This window comes from Callithrix jacchus, chromosome 7, assembly GCF_049354715.1.
Source record: "Callithrix jacchus isolate 240 chromosome 7, calJac240_pri, whole genome shotgun sequence".
Taxonomy (NCBI): domain Eukaryota; kingdom Metazoa; phylum Chordata; class Mammalia; order Primates; family Cebidae; genus Callithrix; species Callithrix jacchus.
The window spans coordinates 100,337,177-100,348,550 of NC_133508.1; the positions used below are offsets into that span (position 1 = coordinate 100,337,177).

Sequence of the window (11,374 nt, forward strand, 5' to 3'; positions counted from 1 at the left end):
TGCGCTGGTTTTCATCAACCAGTCAGCATTCCTCCTGCTTTCCAACTGTGCATCCTCAGCTGGACCCAAACATTTTCCAGTCTACTCATTCACAAAATAAAATTATGAGTATTCTTCAAAAGGGCTCAGTCCAAATTGCCCAGGGATATTCTGAAGATTTAAATAAAAACAAAATATTATTCACACAAAAATTTTAAGTGTTACTTGAATTAGAATTGGTAGAAAACAGTTTTGAAACCATTTATTAAAACGATGCCTCATAAGACAACCAACAAACATCCTCAAGTCTCTGATTCAGGGCTCTTTCTGATTCTGTGTTATGTCATGGCGCCCCCCGTTATAACCCTAAGAAGACAATGTGCTCAGTGATAAACTTCTCAGCCCAGGACCAAGGAAACCTAGGGTCTCCTCTAACCTCTGCTGCTACTGTATGTATGGTGTATTTTCTATGTCTATCAAATGAAAGTGTAAGTGTTCATGCAAGTTTCTTTCAATTATAACATTCTATGATTCTAGCACAGAGACATAGAAATTGGGATTTATTCATTCACTCAATAAACCCTTACTGAACATCTAAATCTTAGGTATCCTGTCCTCTGAAGGTAGAGTGTCTCCACTGGGGACACATACATTCAATAGGTGAATTGAATTAGCTATCCCTATTCTGGCAAATAATAAGCCCTCGATAAATATTTGTTGTATGAACAAATTAGCTCATGCTTGGTCCTCAAGTATAGTATAATAATTTCTGCCAAAAAAATAAGTTCACAATGTTTATTTACTGCTTAAAACTTTTCAACCAACAGTTAAAATCACCATAAATTCATTAATTCTGACGTCTTTCTCTACCAAATATTACCATTATCTCTCTACTGGATTTTTTAATTTAATTTTGTTTTTTTCCTTTGTTATGTTACTTTATTTATTTATTTATTTTTTAGGCAGAGTCTCGCCGTATCACCCAGGCTGCAGTCAGTGGCATGATCTCAACTCACTGCAACCTCTGCCTCCCAGGTTCAAGTGCTTCTCCTACCCCAGCCTCCCGAGTAGCTGGGATTACAGGCATGCACCATCACATCTGGCTAATTTATATATTTTTAGTAGAGACTGGGTTTCAGCATGTTGTTCACACTGATCTCAAACTACTGGCCTCAAGGGATCTACCACCTCAACCTCCCAAACTGCTGGGATTACAGGCATGAGACACCACACCCAGCCTTTTTCCCTTTTTTTAGAGATAGGGTTTCGCCATGTTGCCCAGGGTAGTGAAGAACTCCTGGCCTCCACCTTGACCTCCCAGAGTGCTAGGATTACAGGTGTGAGCTACCACAAGCCAAACAAAATCTATGTAAAGTGTTAACTAACAAAATATTTTAAGCATTTAAATATTTTGTTGAAACATTCTAATTCTTACATAATTTTATACATCTTTTATACCTGAAATATAATCAGAACTGCATGTATACAAAAACTGTTTCCTTTCATTGCCTGTAATACAGCACTATATGGCTAGTTCATAAAGTTTCTATAAGAATTAATGAATTATATAAGAAAGAAAGTTTAGGGGGAGGACTCAAGATGGCACTGTGAGAACAACCCAGGATTGGAGCTCGCGTTGAATCCGCAAATGGTGAGTCAGAGCTGCATTTCCAGACTGATCTTTGTTGCCCACAGAATGGGGAAACTCCCAAGTATAAAAAGACACGGGACGCCAGGCAGTAGGTCTGCCTGGCGAAGCCGGCAGCCGGGGCGGCGGCGGCCAGCCCTACCCAGCAATCCCCACAGGGCGCGCTTGTCCGGGTGCCTTGTTGAACCGGCAACCTGAGACTTGAGAGGGCTGGACTTGAGACTGAACGAGACTTGGACAGTAGCCCAGCCCAGGGGATTGCAGGGACAGATCGTTTGGGATACCCAGTGGGACGAACAAAACCGCGACTTCAAACTATCCCGAGCAGACGGTCCGAGACGCTCTGTGGGGGAGGGGCGTCCACCACTACCAAGGCAACCTGCCCCAACTGAGATACACGCCCACTGCTGACGCAGCCAGCCGTTGCCGAGGCAACCCGCCCCAACTGAGATACACGCCCACTGCTGACGCAGCCAGCCATTGCCGAGGCAACCCGTCCCTACTGAGATACACGCCCACGGCTGACACAGCCTGCCATTGCTGAGGCAACACGCTACAACGAAGAGACTCCGCCGCAGGGCGTGGCGGAGACCACAGCAGAGCCTGCAGGAACAGGGCGAATCACACAACAGCAGGGCGGAGCCTCGGCAACCAAACAGTGGCTAGTCTGCCTTCTAACTGGGCAGGACACCTCATCGAACATCCAAAAATAAAGCCCAAACCCCTCAACACAGAGCATTTGAGAAAAAAAAAAAAAAAGGGTTTTTTAATGAGCTATGTTGCAGCAGAATCAAACATAGCAGCCTAACAGCCCTGAAGGAACAGAGTGCACAGCTCAGCAATTAAACCCCTATAAAGTACAAACTGTCTCCTCAAGCAGCTCCCTGACCCCTCTATATCCAAAAGACTGACATTAGGCAGGCATCATCCTGGGACAAAGATAGCAGAAAAAGAAACTGGTAGCATCCCTCGCTGTGCCACAGCTGCTAGAGGTGCACCCCAGACAAGCAGGGTCTGGAGCAGACCTCAGCAGTCGTACAGTGAAGAGGCTAGACTGGTAGAAGGAAAACCAAGCAACAGAAATACTTCATCATCAACATTCTGGGTGTCCACTCAGAGACCCAATCGAAAAGTCAGCAACTACACAGACGACCAGCGGACAAATCCACAAAGATGGGAAGAAGCCAGCGCGAAAAGGAGGAAAACACCCGAAACCAGAACACCTCACCTCCTAGAAAGGACCAAAACTCCTCACCAGCAAGGGAGCAAAGCTGGACGGAGAATGACCGTGACGAAATGACGGAATTAGATTTCAGAAGATGGATAATGAGAAACTTTTGTGAGCTAAAAGATCATGTATTAAATCAATGCAAAGAAACTAAGAACCTTGAAAAAAGATTTGAAAAAAGATTCGAGGAAATGATAACAAAAATGGATAACTTAGAGAGGAATATGAATGAATTAAAGGAGCTGAAAAACACAATACGAGAACTTCGCGAAGCAAACACAAGTTTCAATAGCCAAATTGACCAAGCAGAAGAAAGAATATCTGAAGTCGAAGACCAACTCAATGAAATAAAACGAGAAACCAAGATCAGAGAAAAAAGCGCAAAAAGGAATGAACAAAGTCTCCAAGAAATGTGGGACTATGTGAAAAGACTTAACCTACGTTTGATAGGTGTACCAGAAGGGGACGAAGAGAATGAATCCAAGCTGGAAAATACTCTTCAGGACATCATCCAGGAAAATTTCCCCCACCTAGCAAGACAGGCCAACACTCAATTGCAGGAAATACAGAGAACACCACAAAGATATTCCGCAAGAAGAGCAACCCCAAGGCACATAATCGTCAGATTCAACAGGGTTGAAATAAAGGAGAGAATACTAAGGGCAGCCAGAGAGAAAGGTCGGGTCACCCACAAAGGGAAGCCCATCAGACTCACAGCAGATCTCTCGGCAGAAACACTACAAGCCAGAAGAGAGTGGGGGCCAATATTCAACGTTCTTAAAGAAAAGAACTTTCAACCCAGAATTTCATAGCCAGCCAAACTGAGATTCAGAAATGAAGGAAAAATAAAATCCTTTGCAAACAAGCAAGTACTCAGAGATTTTGTCACCACCAGGCCTGCTTTACAAGAGCTCCTAAAAGAGGCACTACACATAGAAAGGATCAACCAGTACCAGCCATTCCAAAATCACACTGAATGCTAAAGAGCTTCAACATAATGAAGAATCTACAACAACTAACAGGCAAAACAGCCACTTAGCATCAAAATGGCAGTATCAAATTCACACATAACAATATTAACCCTAAATGTAAACGGACTAAATGCACCAATCAAAAGACACAGACTGGCAAATTGGATAAAAATCCAAAACCCATCAGTGTGCTGTATCCAGGAAACCCATCTCACATGCAAGGATACACAAAGGCTCAAAATAAAGGGATGGAAGAAGATTTACCAAGCTAATGGAAAGCAAAAAAAAGCAGGAGTTGCAATTCTCATCTCTTTTAAATAGACTTTAAAGCAACAAAGATCAAAAGAGACAAAGAAGGCCATTACATAATGGTAAAAGGATCAATACAACAAGAAGAGCTAACGATCCTAAACATATATGGACCCAATGCAGGAGCACCCAGATACATAAGGCAAGTTCTTAATGACTTACAAAAGGACTTAGACTCCCACACAATAATAGTGGGAGACTTTAACACTCCACTGTCAATACTAGACAGATCAACCAGACAGAAAATCAACAAGGATATCCAGGGCTTGAACTCAGACCTGGAGCAAGCAAACCTGATAGACATTTACAGAACTCTCCACCCCAAATCCACAGAATACACATTCTTCTCAGCACCACATCACACCTACTCTAAAACTGACCACATAATTGGAAGTAAAGCACTGCTCAACAAATGCAAAACAACTGAAATCATAACAAACAGCCTCTCAGACCATAGTGCAATCAAGTTAGAACTCAGAATTCAGAAACCGACCCAGAACCGCACAGCTTCATGGAAACTGAACAACTGGCTCTTGAATGTTGACTGGGTAAACAACGAAATGAAGGCAGAAATAAAGAAGTTCTTCGAAACCAATGAGAACGAAGACACAACGTGCCAGAACCTCTGGGACACATTTAAAGCAGTCTCTAGAGGAAAGTATATAGCAATAAGTGCCCATATGAGGAGAATAGAGAGATCCAAAATTGACACCCTATCGTCAAAATTGAAAGAGCTAGAGGAGCAAGATCAAAAAAACTCAAAACCCAGCAGAAGACAAGAAATAACTAAGATCAGAGCTGAGCTGAAGGAGATTGAGACACGAAAAACCCTTCAAAAAATCAATAAATCCAAGAGCTGGTTTTTTGAAAAGATCAACAAAATAGACAGACCACTAGCCAGATTGATTAAAAATAAAAGAGAGAACAACCAAATAGATGCAATAAAAAATGATAAAGGGGAAATCACCACAGATTCCACAGAAATTCAAACCATCATCAGAGAATATTACAAACAACTCTATGCGCATAAACTAGTAAACCTGGAAGAAATGGATAAATTCCTGGACTCCTGTGTCCTCCCAAGCCTAAACGAGGAGGAAGCTGAAACTATGAATAGACCAATAACAAGGTCTGAAGTTGAGGCAGCAATTAAGAGCCTACCACACAAAAAAAGCCCAGGTCCAGATGGGTTCACAGCTGAATTCTACCAGACACACAAGGAGGAGCTGGTACCATTCCTTCTAAAACTATTTCAAACAATCCAAAAAGAGGGAATCCTTCCTAAATCATTTTATGAGACCAACATCATCCTGATACCAAAACCCGGCAGAGACCCAACGAGAAAAGAAAACTTCAGGCCAATATCCATGATGAACATAGATGCAAAAATCTTCAATAAAATATTGGCAAGCCGATTGCAACAGCAAATCAAAAAACTTATTCATCATGATCAAGTAGGATTCATCCCAGGGATGCAAGGCTGGTTCAACATACGCAAGTCTATCAACGTAATTCACCACATAAACAGAACCAAAAACAAAAACCACATGATTATCTCAATTGACGCAGAGAAGGCATTTGACAAAATTCAACAGCCCTTTATGCTAAAAACCCTCAATAAACTCGGTATCGATGGAACGTATCTCAAAGTAATAAAAGCTATTTATGACAAACCAACAGCCAATAGCATACTGAATGGGCAAAAACTGGAAGCATTCCCTTTAAAATCTGGCACTAGACAAGGATGCCCTCTCTCACCACTCCTATTCAATATAGTATTGGAAGTTCTAGCCAGAGCAATCAGGCAAGAAAAAGAAATAAAGGGTATTCAAATAGGAAAGGTGGAAGCCAAATTGTCTCTATTTGCAGACGACATGATAGTATACCTAGAAGACCCCATCGCCTCAGCCCAAAAACTCCTGAAACTGATAAGCAACTTCAGCAAAGTCTCAGGTTATAAAATCAATGTGCAAAAATCACAAGCATTCGTCTACACCAACAACAGACTTAAAGAAAGCCAAATCAAGAGCGAACTGCCATTCGCAATTGCTACAAAAAGAATAAAATACCTTGGAATACAACTCACAAGGAACGTAAGAGACCTCTTCAAGGAGAACTACAAATCACTGCTCAACGAAATCAGAGAGGACACAAACAGATGGAGAAACATTCCATGTTCATGGTTAGGAAGAATTAATATCGTGAAAATGGCTATACTGCCCAAAGTAATTTACAGAATCAACGCTATCTCCATCAAGCTACCACTGACTTTCTTCACAGAACTGGAAAAAACCACCATGAACTTCATATGGAACCAAAAGAGAGCCCGCATAGCCAAGTCAATTCTAAGCAAAAAGAACACAGCGGGGGGCATCACACTACCGGATTTCAAACTATACTACAAGGCTACAGTAATCAAAACAGCATGGTACTGGTACCAAAACAGAGATATAGACCAATGGAACAAAACAGAGGCACCGGAGGCAACACAACATACATACAACTATACAATCTTTGATAAACCTGACAAAAACAAGCAATGGGGCAAGGATTCCATGTTTAACAAATGGTGTTGGGAAAACTGGCTAGCCATGTGCAGAAAGCAGAAACTGGACCCCTTCCTGACACCTTACACTAAAATTAACTCCAGATGGATTAAAGACTTAAACATAAGACCTGGCACCATAAAAACCCTAGAAGGAAATCTAGGCAAAACTATCCAGGACATAGGAGTAGGCAAGGACTTCATGAACAAAACACCAAAAGCATTGGCAACAAAAGCCAAAATAGACAAATGGGACCTAATCAAACTCCACAGCTTATGCACGGCAAAAGAAACAGTCACTAGAGTGGATCGGCAACCAACAGAATGGGAAAAAATTTTCGCAGTCTACCCATCTGACAAAGGGCTGATATCCAGAATTTACAAAGAACTCAAACAGATTTACAGGAAAAAAACAAACAAGCCCATTCAAAAGTGGGCAAAGGATATGAACAGACACTTTACGAAAGAAGACATATATGAGGCCAACAATCATATGAAAAAATGCTCATCGTCACTGGTCATCAGAGAGATGCAAATCAAAACCACATTGAGATACCATCTCACGCCAGTTAGAATGGCGATCATTAAAAAATCTGGAGACAACAGATGCTGGAGAGGATGTGGAGAAAAAGGAACACTTTTACACTGTTGGTGGGAGTGTAAATTAGTTCAACCATTGTGGAAGACAGTGTGGCGATTCCTCAAGGCCTTAGAAATAGAAATTCCATTTGACCCAGCAATCCCATTACTGGGTATATATCCAAAAGACTATAAATCGTTCTACTATAAGGACACATGTACACGAATGTTCATTGCAGCACTGTTTACAATAGCAAAGACCTGGAATCAACCCAAATGCCCATTGATAATAGACTGGATTGGAAAAATGTGGCACATATACACCATGGAATATTATGCAGCTATCAGAAATGATGAGTTTGTGTCGTTTGTAGGGACATGGATGAATCTGGAGAACATCATCCTCAGCAAACTGACACAAGAACAGAAAATGAAACACCGCATATTCTCACTCATAGGTGGGTGATGAAAAATGAGAACACATGGACACAGAAAGGGGAGTACTAAACACTGGGGTCTATTGGGGGGAAAAGGGGAGGGCCAGTGGGAGGGGGAGGTGGGGAGGGATAGCCTGGGGAGAAATGCCAAATGTGGGTGAAGGGGAGAAGAAAAGCAAAGCACACTGCCATGTGTGTACCTATGCAACTGTCTTGCATGCTCTGTTCATGTACCTCAAAACCTAAAATCCAATTAAAAAAAAAAAAAAAGAAAGAAAGTTTAAGTTTAAAGAGCCTATTCTAAGTGAAAACATTATAGTAACAATTCTACTTCCTTATCTAATTATAATGCAAAGAACCATTTTACAAGACAATTTATAAGCTTCAAAATAGTCTGATTAAAAAAATATTTTAGTCTACATGTTAAGCAAAAGAGAAAATCTAATTTTAATGTTACTAAAAGATTGAAAATAAAAGCACTGGCAATACAAGTATTTCAACTGCCGGAGTTCTATAGGCCAGATAATAATTTTAACTAATAGTTACATTGCTAATTGTTGAAATAATATGTAATAGTCTTTTTTCTCCTTTATCATTAAAATCTTATATAACATTCTAATAATAATTTGTCACTAAGACAGGTATTTTTCTAAGTAATGTATCACCAAACCACATTTTGTTTCTAGTGTCATCTGCTGAAATCAATCCATGTTATAAAATGACACATTGACTAAAAACTTGATAAACTTTGGAATGAAGTTCACTGACATGTTACTAAAAATAGACCCATTTTAATTTTTTCAACAAATTTAATAGGAACATGGTGATAGAAGTACATTAGGATAATAGAAATTCACCCTACATTAGTTTTTAATGAATCTTAGATATCACAATTCTTTCATATTCCAAAATTTAATTAGTCTTCAAAAATAATAACTACCATTTCTTGAGCTCTTACAACATGCAAGATACTGTGCTAAGAACTTTACATACCTCACAGAGTCTTCACAAGAACCTTATGCAATGCCATATGTACAAATTAGTGTCCCCATTTTACAGAAATGGAAACTGAGACTCAGAAGGTTAAGAAATTTGTTGTAAATATTAGATAAATAAGAGAAGAGCCAGGATTTGAATACAACAGGCCTATCTGATTCCAAAACCTGTGCTCTTAATCAATATGATGTATTACTCATTCAACTTTAAGAAAACAAAGTCCCAGCTGGGTATAATGGCTCATTCCTGTAAATCCCAGCACTTTGGAAGGTCAAGATGGGAGAATTACTTGAGGTCAGGAGGTCGAGACCAGCCTGGTCAACATGGTGAAACCCCATCTCTACTAAAAATACAAAAAACTTAGCCAGGAATGGTGGCACGTGCCTTTAGTCCCAGCTACTAGAGAGGCTGACACAGGAGGATCACTTGAACCTGGAAAGCAGAGGTTGCAGTGAGCCGAGATTGTGCCGCTGCACACTAGCCTGGCAGATGAGACTCTGCCTCAAAAAAAAAAGGAAAAAAGACAGGAAAAAGAAAACAAGTCCCAAATATAGGGAAGTGGAAAGTCAACAAAGTAGAAATATAAAATTAGGTAAGATATGGGAACAAAAGAAAAAGATGTTGCTGTTAGAGAGAGAAGGAAACGTAAACCACAGAAATGTAAGATTCTCAAAGTTAGGTTTACAAAATAAGGGAGCTGTGGTGGCTCTGGTCAGTTGTCCTGGTGCTTGAGGAGGTAAGGCTATGAGTTCAAGGCCAACCTGAGCAACAGAAGATTTATAAAATAAGATAAATAAATTTTCATTTTTAATAAATCATTTTCTTTTGGCAATATTTGAAAATGATTGCAGAGAATGATTCTTTTCAGTTTCCTGATTAACATATTTTTCATTCTAGATTAAAAATTCAAGGTTTTTTAATCATCTTGTTTATTTACACCTGTGTAGTGGCTTCACTAAATAATGTACATACTTTTTATAAGCACTCGATAACAAGAATCAAATATTTGTGAGGATATGAAGTACACTTATTTAAGCTTTGCACCATTTCTCCTCCATGGGAAATTAAGTTATTTTCACATGATCAAAAAAAATTCATGACACGCAATTAAAAAACAACAAACAAGAGTCACATTTTATAAGGCAGCAATTATGTTCATGTGGTATCAGTATAATTGAAAGACAGAAGACGTTCCATTCGTTAGTAACACAGAATTTCTTCTAGTGGGTTTCCTGGAGCTCATTAGATATTCCCTGGCTGATTCTCCTAAGTAATTAGATTTTAACAGGATTTTCAACAGATCAGAGCAATCTCTGTGGGTGCCAATAGAAGAGTCCCCCTCTGGCCTTACCAGCAGGGCAGAGCAGATAATATCCAGAGTGGGAGTTAATAGGACAATTACTGGCCTCTTTTAAATGAGTTACATTAATGCACTTAAGCTAAATGGCTCTGCATATGATTAAATATTAACATTTGCAAAATATGAAATCACAATATGCAATCAAGTTTTGTTGTTTTAATTTCCTCAAAGAAAGATTTCAATTGTTTACATAAATGCCTTTAAATATTGTATGTTAAACATTTTTAGGATATACTAATATAGAAAGTTGGAAACTATTCCTCTCACTTAGGAGTCCTAAAATACACTGACCTTCAGGATGCTATTTCTGCCTAAGATGAAGTAACTAAAAAAATCAGATAAATAGATGAAATAATATTTTTCAGACATTAGAAAACAGGCAATACCGGACAATGATCGCTGAGAGGAAAGGAATGAGGTAGTTTTCCTGAGTTGAGAGACAAAGTGGAGAATTTAGGCTGTAACTCACCAAACAGGAGACAGTCTCAAAGCACCAAAGGAAGAGAACCCAAAGTTCTGTGGAGGGTCCCCCTCAAGTCTTAAGCTTAGTGTTGATCAGCACATGTATGTGAGGCAATCATTCAAAGCTGGAAAAAGAACCACTTTTCCAGGAGCAGGTCAAATAATTTTCAGAGCTCACAAAGGCCTGGAAATAGTTCACATTCTCAATAGCCAGAGTTAAAAATAAACACCTCATAATATATAAGGCAACAGGAAAATATTGCCTCAGTAGTTGGGGCAAATTAGCCCTAAACAAAGTTGCTCTGGTCCTGCCTAACAAAACCTAAGACAAACATCAAAAGAATGAACCTACTTTTAAATTATTTTAATACTCTAAAACAAAACTCAAAAATATTTAGAAATACAAAATAATCTACCACCAAACAATGTAATTTTCACAATATCTAGCCCCAAATTCACAAAGTCATAAAAGTCATCAGAAAATATGACTTAAAATCATCAGAAAAAAAATCAATCCATAGAAGCAGACCAAGAAATTACCAAGATTAGGAATTAGGAAAAAGGAACATTAAAACAATGATTATAAATATATCCCATATGTTAAAAAAAGAGAGAGGAAAGCAAAAGCATGGTAAAAAGAGACACGATACATAAATAACCTAAGTCAAATTTCTGAAGATGAAAAATACAATGTCTTAGGTAAAGAAAGAAAAAAAATGTAGAATTAACAGTAGTTTAACACGGCAGACAAAAAAAAAAATGTGCAGAACACCATTGAACTGTGTGACAATTTGAAGCAACCTAATATATGAGTAATTGAAGTCCCAAAAGGAGAAGAGAGAGTGGAAGGGAAAAGAAAA

The 11,374-nt window shown here is 39.2% G+C and overlaps 1 long non-coding RNA gene across 1 annotated transcript in view; it reads right to left on the minus strand.

Moving 5' to 3' along the window:
* The window catches only part of LOC144577163 (uncharacterized), a 75,726-nt gene extending 65,015 nt beyond the window's left edge, over nt 1-10,711 (minus strand). Inside the window, exon 1 of the long non-coding RNA XR_013520506.1 lies at nt 10,522-10,711. This is a non-coding gene — a long non-coding RNA (uncharacterized LOC144577163). The remainder of the gene's footprint in view (nt 1-10,521) is intronic.
* Between the last annotated feature and the right edge of the window lie 663 nt (nt 10,712-11,374).